The following is a 14760-nucleotide window of genomic DNA, read 5'->3' on the forward strand; positions in this document are numbered from 1 at the left end:
AAGCGAAAGAACAGCTTGCATAAGGGGGGGGGGGGGTGCTGTGTCTAATGATTGGCACAGATATCTTCCACTGGCGAACTGTATTCATTACGTGGTGTGTATGTAGGTTGTGTAGTTTGGTGCCGTTGTGTATCACTTATGCTTTCTTGTCAAACGATTCACCCTCACGGTGTTTATTCCTGAGCCTGTTCCATTAACATTCCTTATCTTCGGTCGTGCCTTCAAAACCTGTTGTCTTTAAAAAGTTAATTGAGAATACTTCTGGCCATAAACTTTAAAGATGTCCCCCCACCCCAAAACTATTCGAGAAGCAAATGTGGTTTTAATTTTCTATAACTATTTATCTTGTAGCCGTGCAAAGTATTTCCTGTGGGTGGTTTATATTCCTATCCAGGTGAAGGGGGTGGCCAGCGGGAGGGCAAAAAAGAAACTTTAACGAGCCTCCCCCAAAGTAGTGTTTGGAAACTATTCATTTGACCTTGAGTGACAGAGCTTATGCCTTGCAAATTGATTAATACAGATACAATATCAAATCATTTTTCATACAATTTTTTAATGTTTGTTAAGTGCTGGAGCAGTATGTAAACAGAGTATTTGGCATTTTTATTAGGCTGCGGAACTCAGTCATTTCCTTTGCAACAACATCTCATAAACTATTTTGACAGTCTAATAAACTATAAAAAGCTGTGGTAAAAACTGGCTCTGAATGTTATAACCGTACAAAATGGAAAGAGCAAGAGAAAACATCTATCACCGGGATTATTATCACTGTTGCTATGGCAACCCGGTTGCAATGGCAATATCTCCACGGCTCTGCTGTTTGTTATCATCTTTCTTGATTTTACATCATTGAAATTGTAGTAATTACACTGTGCCTGATGAAAAATGTATGCTGTCATGGCAACTAAGTCAAATATTCTTAATCATTTCACCTCTTCAATCTAAAATGTAATTGTTTGTCAGTAAAATAGGTTATACAGAAGGCTTCTATGGACTTATGATTGCCTTAAGTGTTCTGCAAAAAAACCAGTGCTTTTAGGCTCAAGACCCTGAGCTAAACTAATAGCTTGACATGGTAAACAATGACTCATTATAATAAGTAAGCAGCATTAATTGTAGAGTGGCTTCTCCAGTGGGGTAAAATTATAAACCACGGCGACTTTAATACAGTCCTTAAAAATCAAAGACGCAGGAGAATATTTGCAGCCATCCTAATATCTTCAGTGAATTGTTTGAATCGTAGGTTATGTTCATTTTGGTGTGCCCCACTTATGTTTTATGAGTCGATTTCGTCCGATGAACATACTATAGAAGATTTTCTTCACACTGTGTGCGATTAAGGCACACAGAAACGATCCCTTCTGCAAATATGAAAAGAAATAAATTAATAAGCTGTAAATAAAATGCTTTTCTAACTAGAGCAGGTCAGGTAGAAGCCCATCAGCGATTCCTTAAACTAGTATGTTTTGTGCAGTGTTTTCAAAAGAACGTGATTTTTGTGTCATATCTCCCTCTGTATCTGGGTAATACTCATGTCCTATTAGAACAGAATAGAAGAATCGATATGTAAAGTTGTGCTAGAAAATGACAAATTTATCCTCTTGAGTGGGAACCCTTAAATAAACAACAAAATTTCAGTAGTATGTGGAAACAATAGCACATATTTTTATAATTAGCTATTCTATTTCCTCAGAAGGATGGAAATTTTGCTTGAGTAGGAAGAGAAAATTGAGTCTAAGAAATCTTTTGTGTTGATAACAACAGAATTTCTATAGCTCAGTTCGTATTCCTCTTATATAGTTTTTGATGTAATGACACTATAAATGAGAGCAACAAAATAAATCATTTTATGTTTTTCATGAATTTATGAATGGTGTAATTATCTTTATTTGTATCCTTAGATATATGTACTTTACATTAGGAAACACAAGATAAGCTAAATGTTATATTCTCTAGGTTTTACATTCATGAGAAAATTTTACTGCGCAGAGAAAATTATACACTTCTATTTCAAACCTAGCTAATCATAATTCTTCCTACTGTATACCTATATTTCTCCTTTTTGTTAGCATGTCATTACTTTTACATGAGAAACAGGTACTAGCTAGCTGTAATATGATTAATCCATTTCTGCCAAAAGCAGAAGATGTCTTTGCTATTGTAAAGGCCGGATTTTATCAACTCTGAGGGAGGGGTAGAGAAATGAAATGCAAGAATGTATTTTCAGTGCTTGAGTACCAATGTATTTACAGTGATGATAGTAATTTGATTGTGATGGTGACTGTTTGCTTCATTTTTAATGGATTTAATCATAAAATTGCTTTAAAACTTACTCGGTGCTCCTACGTGAAAACAAAATATTACACAAATAAAATGAATATAAGACCCTGAGATGCAAATGACTTGTTATTAACAATGACTTCAGGTAAAAGCAAAATCTTTTAATGAAAACATCAGAAAAGCACATTTAAAGAATCGACTGAACATGTTCCTCATACCTGCTGTTAAGTTACAAAATCATGCAGCCAGGGACACGTTGTGTCATTCAGGTAGAAAATAAACAGTAGGCACTTCCCAATGTTAAGGATATTCAACAATTTAGCATCAGAACTCTTGAAGGGTTGAATTAGGACTTGATAAAAACATCCCATGAGCAGCTGTCTCCAGCCTAGAGACACCGAAACTGCACAGTAACTAGAATCCTGGTATTTGATCATATATTTTAATACCGTAATCAGTTTCCCCAAACAATGACACTATTTTAAACTCTAGCTTCCTCAAGAATATGTCTGCAGGTGGATGTGTGGTACTAAAATAGCAGCCAGCTAGAGTCACAGATCCTGTCCCTGCCCCCCTCCCCTGGGGATATGGTTGATACGAGACTGTGAATACAGAGAGAGGAAAATATATGTATATAAATATATACATTTAATATGTATAAAAATAGGAGGAAAGAAAGGAAAGTCCATGGCTCTATATTAACTTAGGGCCTTTTTCTGGCTTGCCTTTGGCCTGAGCCTGCCCCTGATTCTCTATTTTCTAATTAAAATTCCTGTGAGAGGTGGATTGGCTTGTCTCAATCTTGTTTGGGCCAGATTTCCACTCTAACTCTCCATTAGCCGCTGGCCGACTTGGAGAAGAATGTGGCCATTCAGCAGCTCTGTTCCTGGGACGCTGCTCCTCTTGGCCACTCAGCTCTGTCCAGGAGGAGGTGGGATCGCCCGGGACAGGAGGCTGGCCCAGGACCGACCCCCTCAGCAGGAAGCTGAACTTTCAGCTTTTCAGCCAATACCAACCCGGGCACAAACGATGCACCCGTCACTGTTGGAGGCGCTGGGGGGGTTTGTTCGCCCCCAAATCCCTGCCCTGATGGAACACAGCAGCTGCCCTTTGCAGAAGCTGTCACCCGTTTTCACATAAAACACATCCACTCCTCCATCCACCTCGTGATGGTGGGGAGCAACCCAGTTAAAATAAACAAAATCACGCTGCACACTCTGAAGTGTTACAGGAACATGAGAGATCATTATGATTTAATCTAATTTCTCCTCCCCTTCAGGAAATTTTCTCCTCCATTCTTCTCACTGTCAGTTGCAAGCTCGGGGAATTCAAATTAATTTAAAGATTAGACTGAGTAAAACATAATTAGGAAGGTAAATGTGCAGGGGAGAAAAGGGCAGCCGAAAATGTGTTCCAGGCATGGATGTACATGATGCTGGTGTTTCTGCATTTTTACATGACCTGCGTCACAGTCTTCGGCATGGATAACCTGAATCTGATGAAAGTTACCCAGGAAATCTGCGTGAATGGTAACAATAAGAAGTTAGGGATGTTAGAAGCAAATTCCAAAGACCTCCCAGCATAAAGTTATTTTAAAAAGATAAGTTAAATATGGGTTTTCGTTTTGTGTGAAGCAGACATATTTGACAGAATATAGTTTATTCTGAAAATATCGATATATCCTGGATTGCAGCTGTATCTCAGGCCTAGAGTGTTTCCAATGGTTCCCTTAAAATTTACAACTCCAGCCATGTCATGTAGAATGGAGTATTTAAGACCTAAATTATTTAAATCTGTTGCTCAATCCACGTGTGCTTGTGTGTGTATATGAATGTGTGTGTGTGTGTGTATTTTAACATTTATATGATGATACATTTCAAGTATCTTTTATTAACCAGAAGCATCTGACACCTAGATAAAACTCCTAAAGATGAAATTCTCTCTTTATAAACTTCAGGGGAGTTCCTTTAGAATTCTGGTTTGTTAATATTTGTATTGCTTATTATTTACCTGTAAACAGACTATTGAATTAATCAGAATTAAAGAGCACCACATTGGAAAGGGTTTTATATCTGGAAATCAAAGTATTCACACTCTTCTCATGAAATAAGAGATACAGAAACTTGAAAAAAAAAACCATGTTGCCTCTGTGAGTCACAAGTTAAATATTAAATATTTCTTACAGCCTCCGAGGCAAAAATACTATTAAGGTATTGAAAATCTGAGCAACCTTTCTGTGCCACATTTAAACTTCATTGATGGAGCTTTTAGGTCAGAATGAAACTTCCAGATTCAGTAATGTGAATTTCGTTTCATTGTATAACCTTCTTAGAGCTGCCTGAAGGCTCAGACTAATAATACTTCTAATAAACGACAAGCTTTTTAAATATATGGACTCAGTCCAGCATTTGAGCTAAGAATGTTTGAAAAGGCAAAATCTCATTTTTTTCTACCTTATTTAGATATTGAAGTCTCAAAGTAAGCACTAAAAAACTAGTCTGGTACTTGACAAATACAAATTTTAGAAGTGTCTACTCTTTTATAGGTAAAAGTTGCTCAATCAAACTCATAAGTAGGCAAGCCAAATGAGTATTAGCATGTTTAATATCATTCTAATAAATTTCCATATTAAATAGAGCTAAAATTGTCAGGTCGCTCAAGTTGTATTAATGTGACACAAAAAATGGCTCCATTCAGTATGGCATTGGGTAAACGACAGGATCAGTCTTCGTGACGTCATGGCCCTCTTCCTAACAACGTATGTGAATGTGTTGTGTGAATACTTATAAGAAATCAGAGAAGGGCTTTAAAAGAAATGCTAAAAACTAAAAGAAGCAAATCCGTGTTCATCATCTACTTCTATATTTTATTTAGAAGCATATTAAAATATTAGTGGGTTTCTTACTCTCAGTAGGCACCTGTGGTTTAGGAGATCCAAGTCAGAATCTCCAAACTGGGGCACAGAAGAAGACGGAGAAGTGCAATCCAAAACGTTTTCTTGAAAAGCAAAACGGAATCTCATTTCTCCGATCCCTGAAGTCTCCTTCTTAAGAAACAAACCAAAACAAACAAGCAAACAAAAAAAAAAAAACATTTCTATTGGATCAATGATTTAGGTTCTGCTTCCATTGAATGAAAATTTATTGTGATCTAGGACACAGGAAATATACTCTTGCATTAGGCCCTCAGTCTAACTGTTAAGAAACAGAAACTCAGAGTTTTACTGTCCTCTCGAGTGTCACCCTGGTACCTTCAAAGGAAGGTCCCGGAATGGGTACAGAAGCAATGATTCTCTTGGAAGAATATATACTCCTAAACTCTGAGGGAACTATCAGTAGATTGTCTTTTTTTCCTGCGACTACGTATTTTATAAATGTCTTGAAAATATTGTCTCAGTACCTGTCTTTTGTTCTTCTGTCTTGTTTTCAGTTTGAAGTAACTGACAATGTAAAACAAACTAACTTCAGTTTAAAAAAAAAAAAAAGAAAGAAATTGGTGAGCAAGTTCAAGGCAAGCTGGCTTCGGGAACCCATTTCTGTAAGCCTGGATTCTATTTCACCTTTCACTTCTGACTCTGGCAGGACAGAGTGAGCCCCTTTGGTGGAAATTCTAAGAGAAACCTTGTCATCGTTACGTGGGCTCAATCACTGGGGGGAGGGGGGTGGAATCCTCGTACTCTGATTCAGGCCTAGTTTATGACCTCTTCTCTGGATTCTGGATTCTGGATTCTGGGCGGTACAGCCTCTTCCGAGACATGGGTCTCAAGAGCAGAGAAAGCATGGATCCCCAAATGAAAATGCAGGTATGTGGCTAGAGGAAGGGGGAGAGAGGCAGGGAGGCAGCCTGCAAAAAGCCACTACCAATGTCACTCCGACATCTGTATCCCGTCAAAGGGATTCCATTTGCTTTCCTCCTTTTGTGGTTTCTTCTTTTCTGCCACACATGGGATTCCCTCTCGGCAAAACCAGGACTCTCGCTTCCGGGTTGTATTCGGTGAGTGATGCAATTGTATGTTTGGGTACCATAATCTGTAGTTTCATGCAGGGAGTTAACTACAACAGGATGGGGCACAATAGTGATATCACAGGAAGGAAAGGTAGCTGGCTTGGAAGCCCTTGGGTGTGTAGGATTCTCAAAGGTAATAATAATAGAAGGGCTGTGAGTAGCTTCAAATTACTTTTTCTTTCTAATTGGCAATTAGTTCTAATTAACTTTTAATTAATATTCAATGTTTTCTTTAACAAATGGAACCCTGATGAGATCACATCTGTTAATACCGCTCCGTTTCTATTTTGGTATTCTACAATTTTCCATTATGACTGTAGCAAATGCAACTTCAGATAAGTGATCACCTTTTAGCTAGGATGAAAAGGTGGCCTGATTTAAAGTCACTGCACTTTAAATGTGATTTTGGCAAAAACTAAGACTCTATGAAATTGGATTTTGTTCTACAATCTTAAGAGATGGTATCAGGAATTAGAAGGTACAGCCACTTTTGTGCGGCCTCAGTGACAATTCTTTTCAAGTATTGCAAGCTGTATAAAAATCAGCCTTTTTACTCTGATGGACACTTAGAACAGAATGTAGAATGTAGAATATAACGCATAGGAAGATGTATAAAGATCATTTCCATCCAGTAACTTTAGGGATAAAGCCGAAGTCCAGAAGAATTTTTGGCTTGTCCATGCAGTTCCATATAATAAGTAGGAACAAAACCAAAAATCTACAGATATATTACTTTGTAGGAAGTTGAACCTTGAAGGAAGAAAACTCTGCTTTAATAGCTAACCATTAGTTAGTTCTCTTGGCTTTTTCAATCTCCATATCTTTTTTCATTTAATTCTTTAGCTTTTTAGCCCAGCTGATGTTTTGGTTTGTGCTTTGGATAATCCTTACTAACGTGTTTTTTTTTTAATTTGTGAGCAAGCTTTTTGCAGATACGTGGATGCATGTCCTTTCAGATTATCTCAATTTTACCTTTGCTGATTTGGATAATTTTTCAAATATGCTTCCGCAGTTGCACAAGATTCAATAAAACTGGAGCCATCGTTCATCATGATGTGTGGAGTAAGTAAAATAACAGGGGTCCATCAAGTAATTTCTCAATTTCAAGTATAAGTCAGAGTGGGCCAACCAAAGATGTTTCTGGCTAATTTTTGGCTGGAACATTCAATTTCACTTCCCTTGATGAGAGGCTAAACTTCAGGACTTTGGTTTCGAGAAGCAAAATTCAAGTGGGCTGACTATTCTTCTTAATGTTGGCTGCCGGGTTGAGGTTCAAGGAACTGGCTCATTTGAAAGAGATTTTGGCCCTCGCAGAGTGATAATTAAGATGGCCTGTATTTGGATAAATGGGTTGTAGTTATTTTTCTTCTTGAAAATAAAATATAATTTGCCAAACCCCAAATTCCTTTTTTTAACATTAATCTTCTGTGCTCAAGATACTTTGAAAATGTGAATAAAGTTATTTTTTTAGCAAACCAACCACCATAATTGTAATAAACATGAAATTTTATGACTTAACAAAAATAATATTTGATGATTTCTTGGGAGTTGAACCTCCTTCTTGAGCACATATTTTTAGAACAGTACATTTCTTAGGGGGACATTATGTGCTGTGAGACACTCATTGTTATCAGAAGTTATTTAATAAAATAATAACATGCAATTATTAATGAATTTCTTGCACTTTATTACACATTGAAATTGTCTTCTTCTTCTTCTTCTTCTTCTTCTTCTTCTTCTTCTTCTTCTTCTTCATTTTTCTTTTTTTGACAAGGCACTTCCAAAGAAATACAGGGATATGTGACCTAGAATCATTATTTCCAGATTCTAATAATGCCGTTAATTTTATTCTTCCAAGAACTTCAGTTCAGTTTAAATCCTGAATCTTGATTTTCTGTTGATGAGTATTCTGAACAATGCAGTTGTGGGAGCTTAAAGTGAAATTTTTCAATTAGCATTTTAAAGAAATTTTTTTTTTCTTTAATATGAAAAAGGTAGCTGAGGTTTTCAGAATCATTCCCTCTCAGTAAGTGGATATGAATCTATTATTTTTAATAATTTGATTCATACATATTGACTTGTGAGTGACCCATAAAAGAAAAGTCGATGTAATTATATAATATTTTAAGAGTACTTTAAAAATGTCTTAAAATAGTACATATAGCATCTATTATAAGTAAATTGAAAATACAAAAATCAGTTCTTGTGAAATCTATAAAGAAGTGAATATTTATAATTGTACATATTTGTGGCAAATTTAAAAATCTCCAGTATTATTATTAGTATTGGCTAAAACCAATCTGCTAGAAAAGAAAAAAAAAACCTTTTTAAAATTAACCTGAAACAAAATACCATCAAAGTATGATTGCAGTGAAATTCATAATTCAAAACAAAATGCAATACCAAAAGAAAATTCAAAATATTGATTTAAAAATTTCAAAATAAATGCCAAAATTTTTTAAATTCTAAATAAATAAAAGTAAACGTAAAAATTAAAAGAATTTTTTAAAAATTCATTTACTTGCTCCTTATACTCCCACTTTTATAATTTCTCAGATGGAAATCATCAAAGAGAAGTAGAATCCCAGAACAGTGTTCATTTCAGAAAAATTTACAATAGCAAACACAGGAAAATGATCCAACTTGTAACAATATGGAATACTTAAGTAAAACATGACATCTAATTTCAGTGGAATTATTATGAGCTCAGCCAGATTTTAAGTGACTCAAAACTATATGTACCCTATGTTATTATGTATTTACATGTGGGGGGCAAGGGTTAGAGTTGATTAAATTAAGATGGGAATGAGAATTTTTTAGGCAAAATTATAGATCTATTGCTTCTTGTTTTACAATATGTTTCATCATAAAGTCTTTAGTACCTTAAAAATGCTAATCTTGAAAAACGGATGGTGTTGATAGTCATCAATATGATGCAGCAGACATATCTATGTTACCATTGTACAGCTTCCGCAATTCAAGATTATTTAATCTGCAATTAGGTACCCCATAAGATCATTTTAAAGCAACTGTTTAAACATGCAAAAAATACATTTTCTTTGTGAAATAATATTATTAATAGTTAGAAATATTGTGCATTTGCCATGATTAACAAGAGGAGAACCACTGTTTGAAAAAAAAATGGTTAAAACAGGGGCACCTGGGTGGCTCAGTGGGTCGAGCATCCGACTTTGTCTCAGGTCATGATCTCGCGGTCCCTGAGTTGGAGCCCTGTGTTGGGCTCTGTGCTAACAGCTCAGAGCCTGGCGCCTGCTTGGGATTCGGGGTCTCCCTCTCTCTCTACCCCTTGCTGGCTCACACTCCATCTTTCTCTCTCTCTCTCTCTCTCTCTCTCTCTCTCTCAAAAATAAATAAACATTAAATTTTTTTTAAATAAAGGAAAGAAGTGGTTCAAACATTTTAAAATAAGAGGTGATTTTTTTTCAAAAAAATTGAAGAATTTAACCTAATTGGGTTGATGGAAACTTCTATGACAAAATAGGAACTCTGAAGGAAACTTTGAACGTCTCTCAAGAGGGTTAAATTTTCTCTTTAGATGTTTATTTTCTCTTTAAAGGTTTTTTTTACTTTATTAACAGAAATATCTACTGGGCAGTTTATTTTATAAATCAGAATAATCATAACTAGAAACTTATTTGGAGTGGAGTTTATGAATGCTTAAATGTCATCATCTGCCAAGATGGTTCCTTTTTTCCAGATTGGGTGCTTCTCAGAACAGCCAATCTGCAACCGGTCTTGTGTGGGGGGTTGACAGAGAAGCAATGTGAGCTATATCATTATTTGAAAGAAATATTAAATTGAGCATTTTTGATTCAAGGAATTCCTCTGTCATCCTGGAAACCATGCCAAGAGCAGATGTCCTTGGGGCAAAAGCCTGCTCAGGATCGTGTACCATTTTGCTATTTTCCTTGCCTACAGCTTTTTCCATTGAACATGTCTTTTTTTCTGTCGCTATCTCCAATCTATTGTATGTGACCAGGAAAATTTGGATTTATGTTCGACTTTTCAGAAACAACTCTATTTTGTAATTGAGGGAGAATGCATATTGCAAGTTGTATATCCTGTTCGTTCACATTGTGTTAGGTAGACAGAGATGAGCTGTCGGTAAGATAATGTTCGTAAAGTGATCTGTGTTCTTTTGCTCTCTATAAGTCTAAGGTATTATATTCTTTGAAAGACAATAAAATCATATGTTATTCTGGTTAATAGGCCACCTGATGTAACATGATCTTTAAAAGCAGGATCCCGGCTCTTGATTGGCCACTGGGTGAATAATAAGACATCTCTTTTAAATTAGACTGATCAAGAAAAACATTCCTTCAAACTTTACAAGTGAAATGCAGGCATGAGTTTGAGGGTTCCTTTGGCAAGACAAATAAGGAATTATATTTATGTTCATTACAAATACTGTGCCACTCTGCCATGTGAGTTGGACGGGTTTAGAAATGGGTTTTAAAAGGTGCTAATACTGTTAAACTTCTTGCAAACTGTGTTGTATTTAAAATATTTTTTAAATATTTTAAAATTTTTTTAATTTTAAAATTATTTAAAATAATGTTCATTTATTTTTGACAGAGAGAGAGACAGAGCGTGAGTAGGGGAGGGTCATAGAGAGAGGAAGACATAGAATCCGAAACAGACTCCAGGCTCCGAGCTGTCAGCACAGAGCCCAACGCGGGGCCTGAACTCACAGACCGCGAGATCATGACCTGAGCCGAAGTCGGACTCTCAGCCTACTGAACCACCCAGGTGCCCCTTGCAATACTGTATTTGAAAGAAGGAAATAATGACTGATCATTTCAAAGTTATCCAAAAAAAGCATTGATTTCTCAGGTACCTGGTTGGTAGCAGATGACTCTAGCTGATTTCTAGAGATAGCTAGATTTCTATTAATGGCTGTTCATTTGATGATTCTTATTGTCACACTAGCAACTTGTGCTTTTCATGGTTTTCTTCACGTTTTATACACACACACACACACACACACACACACATACGTGGACATCACAGGTAAGAGACAGTCACAATTGAAGAATCTCACGCTCAGGAAGTGATTCCATCCAGATTACTTCTGGGCAAGGTGTGTACTCCCTAATCGCATGACTGCCCTCATCGAAAAGATAAGGTAAAATACAAAATGAAATGAAATAAACTAGTACAAGGCAAGCCTTTGAAACCGAAAAATAAACAGAATATACTGCAAAAGTGCGTTTTACCCCCCAGGTTTTCATTAATTTGCGATGAAAAACCTTGCAGAAGCAACGCTCAGGAAAGTAATCGAAATATGTCCGTATCTTATCTTCCCAGTCCCCAAAGTCTATGAGAATTCTTTCAAATGGGCATTTTAATGAGCAGTACCACACCTGTGTACCAGCAGGGCTGGTAATCAGAGGGAAACTGTCCTTTGATCTTGCATGTAAGAGAGCCATCACTTTTTTCCCTTGAAATAAAATATCTACTCTGTGTATCATTACATGGGTTTGAAGCCAAGACAGAGTCAAACTGTAAAAGTCAGAAAAAGAATAGACATTAAGGACTTTTCCTTAGGGGACTTTCCTGTTAAGTCTGTCTCCACTTTCATTTGTCCTAAGAGAAAATAACATCAATTGTGCTCATCAGATACCTAGTTCACAATCTGAAAGGTCACACTGCCAGGAGTTCTGCCTGATGGTCTGAAATTCATATTTTTCTCACCTTGACTCCCTATCCCCACGGCTCCTATGTGGACTAATTCCAGGTGCTGCCGCTGAAGTTCAGGTGGGAACACGAGGGGCTAGATTTCTTTCTCTGTGGTTCTATTGGCAAGTCTTGCCCAACCTTTGGAAATACTCCATTGTCTATCAACATGGACAAGGAAGGTGCTGCATTTGATCCCCATGATCTGCTTCGGAATTAGAGTCTCCCGTCTGCACAACAGGACAAATTCCTAGTCTATAATGAGCCATATGTTTTGCTAGGCCTTTTATCAGAATATTTAGACCCTCTATCCTGACAATCAGCTCCTGGCATAGCCTTCGGCTCCACGCAGGTAAATGGGCAAAGGAAAATCTTAATATCCTCCCACGTAATCTCTGTGTGGCTTCAGGGTGGTTTGCAGAGGACCCCCCCGCCCCCCGCAATATAAATCAATGTTATTCTGCTGGAGTTACTGGGACAACAGAAAGAAAACAAGCTATCATTACACACTGTGGAATATTCCTTTTGTGTGTGTGTAAATTATAAATATTACTTTTTCTCCCCACCTTCAGTTTTTAAAATGTGGTTTCACATTTCATTTAATGCTAAATGGTTCATTACATAGAGTAGCAACTCAGTTCTCTTATTACGGTGTTATCTTTCACTTTGTCAAAATATGTCTACTTGATAAGAAATCTGACAGAAGTTGCTTATGATGGGATCACTAACAGCCATCAGTTTCTCTCTAGCAAATGAAACTGTAACCATGGTGACGGCCTTTTTTTTTTTTTGCCAGAATGAAAATGAGACAGCACTCTGTTGCAGCCATTAGCAGAATACACAAATGTCCCTCAAGGCAAACATCTAAAGCAAATGGACTGCAAAGGAAGGAGCACTAATTTCTATTTATTTAGGATTTGTAAACCTAGCAGAGCAAGATATTAACAAAGGAACAAACAAAGAAAGCTTAAAAAATCCCTGCTGTTTGTGTTTTCCTTTTGGTTTATGAAACTCCTTGTTTCAGATCTGAAATACTCCAGTCTGATTTTCCTACTCTGGTCTTGAATGAGACCAGCAATGTGCCTTTTACTCTACCCCTGGATATTTCAAGGGACTTCATCCTCCCCACCCCACCCCCCTGGCATAAAGGGGGAGAAGAGAACTTAATCAATCAAGTAGAAAAAGTACTTTAGATGATAAGGAGTTTCTTCCATTTCTTTTAAATGTGCATTTTAGGGAAAACTATCAAAAACGAAATACAAGATGTCCTTTTTCATATACTTTAATTTTCAAAGAGGCATGTTCATTCTGATAAGGTGCATAGAAGCTGATAATAAGTCTATTCTAACGCTATCAGCAATCAGCCACAGGCTGTCAAAGACCCTTCAAGTGTCAGACCCTTCTCACTGTCTTCTTATTCACCATTAGACCCATCTCCCCAGAAACTACTTAGTGCATGCAGATATTCTTTTGACAGACATGGCTTGGGTGAAATTTCTTTAGCCATCTATGATATGAGAAAGTGATTTTCTTTAACTCTCTTACATCTAAACCAAAATATTAGTTTTAAAATGGCTTCCAGGTGTCTTGTCTCTTTCTTTCTCATTGTCTTTCTTACGCCCTTCTCTCTCCCCCTCTCTCATCCCCTTCTTCTTTCTTCCCTGCCCAGCTGTTCTCATGATCACGCAAACATAATACGGTTTATCAGGGACCGATCCAGTTTATTTGCTGTGAATATTTATTTAACTTTTAATTTATGCCTTGATCCAAAGGGCAGATGACTTCAGTAGTATTCTACGAAGCTTACTAAAAGCCTCCTGAGGGCTCACTTCTGTATTCATCATTTTGGAATTCTCGCTGCCACCCCAGAAAGGCATACAAACATCAGGTTCAGGCAACGACATTTTTGGCCAGCACCTTCATTCAGAAGGTCTGAGGGGATTTTGAAGCCCAGTCTAAAAATCTGTGGCCGTTAAAAATGAATTAACCTGCGGGATTTGTCTGTCAGGAGCTACAGTGTAGATACCCTGCATGCCCATCTCTATTTGTTTTTTCTAGTTGTTTGCTTGGGCGGATATCAGTAATCGGTACGTTTTGTTTCTCTTGACAACTTTCAGCTTCTTCCTGAAAGCACTGTGATTGAAGCTGAGTTGTGTTGAACATAGAAACATGCCCCTGGCCAGATACTCACCAATTCATTCTTCCGTTCTGAGCTGTGTGCCATCCAAGGACATCACGATATCTCTAAAACTGACGGAATCAACAGGAAAGGGGTTTAGGCATTGATTTTGAATCTGAGAACCAAGTTCAATTTGCAACGTTTCCATTTTAGGTCACTCTGTCATATTTACTGAGCCAATGTTCTCTGTGGTGGAATGGAAGCAAAAATACTGAAGCCCCATAAGGGTAACACCAATTAATTTATATCTTTGGCTTCCAGTTTCTTTTAAAAACTTTTTTACAGAAAAAGGTTTCTCTGTGAATTTACCAAGTATACATCAGGTGCCTAATTGTTGTAAGACACAGTCTAGATGCCGGCATATGAGACGAAATATGAGTTATGTGTAGAGAGCTCTAAGTGTCATAATAGTCAAGAAACAGATGAAAAAAACAGAAACAGATGAATAAAATCTGTTCTGAAATAATGATGGGGGGGACAGAGAAGTTTTGGGGGCTAGAAATTTCTGGAGAGTAAGAATAAGGGTATTTGATAAATAAGCTAGAAGAAAGAGTCAGGTATCTCTCTGAAATGTTGGTATTTCCAAGTCAAATATAAAA

The 14760-nt window shown here is 36.9% G+C and overlaps 2 long non-coding RNA genes across 4 annotated transcripts in view; both read right to left on the reverse strand.

Moving 5' to 3' along the window:
* Positions 1-533: 533 nt before the first annotated feature.
* On the reverse strand, positions 534-5925 carry LOC122235009. 3 transcript variants are annotated; one of them, XR_006213073.1, is made up of 3 exons: positions 5680-5925; positions 5199-5326; positions 534-1361 (listed from the first exon to the last, which is right to left on the reverse strand). It is a non-coding gene; the product is annotated as an uncharacterized LOC122235009 (long non-coding RNA). The 3 variants fall into 3 exon arrangements; XR_006213071.1 differs by having other exon boundaries at positions 5186-5326; XR_006213072.1 differs by lacking the exon at positions 5199-5326 and having other exon boundaries at positions 5680-5913.
* Positions 5926-8128: 2203 nt separating this feature from the next.
* LOC122235011 overlaps positions 8129-14760 on the reverse strand; it is a 41876-nt gene continuing 35244 nt past the window's right edge. Inside the window, exons 2-3 of the long non-coding RNA XR_006213079.1 lie at positions 14174-14232; positions 8129-8216 (exon numbers count right to left, since the gene is read on the reverse strand). This is a non-coding gene — a long non-coding RNA (uncharacterized LOC122235011). The remainder of the gene's footprint in view (positions 8217-14173; positions 14233-14760) is intronic.

Source organism: Panthera tigris, chromosome F2 (assembly GCF_018350195.1).
Source record: "Panthera tigris isolate Pti1 chromosome F2, P.tigris_Pti1_mat1.1, whole genome shotgun sequence".
NCBI classification, from domain to species: Eukaryota; Metazoa; Chordata; class Mammalia; order Carnivora; family Felidae; genus Panthera; species Panthera tigris.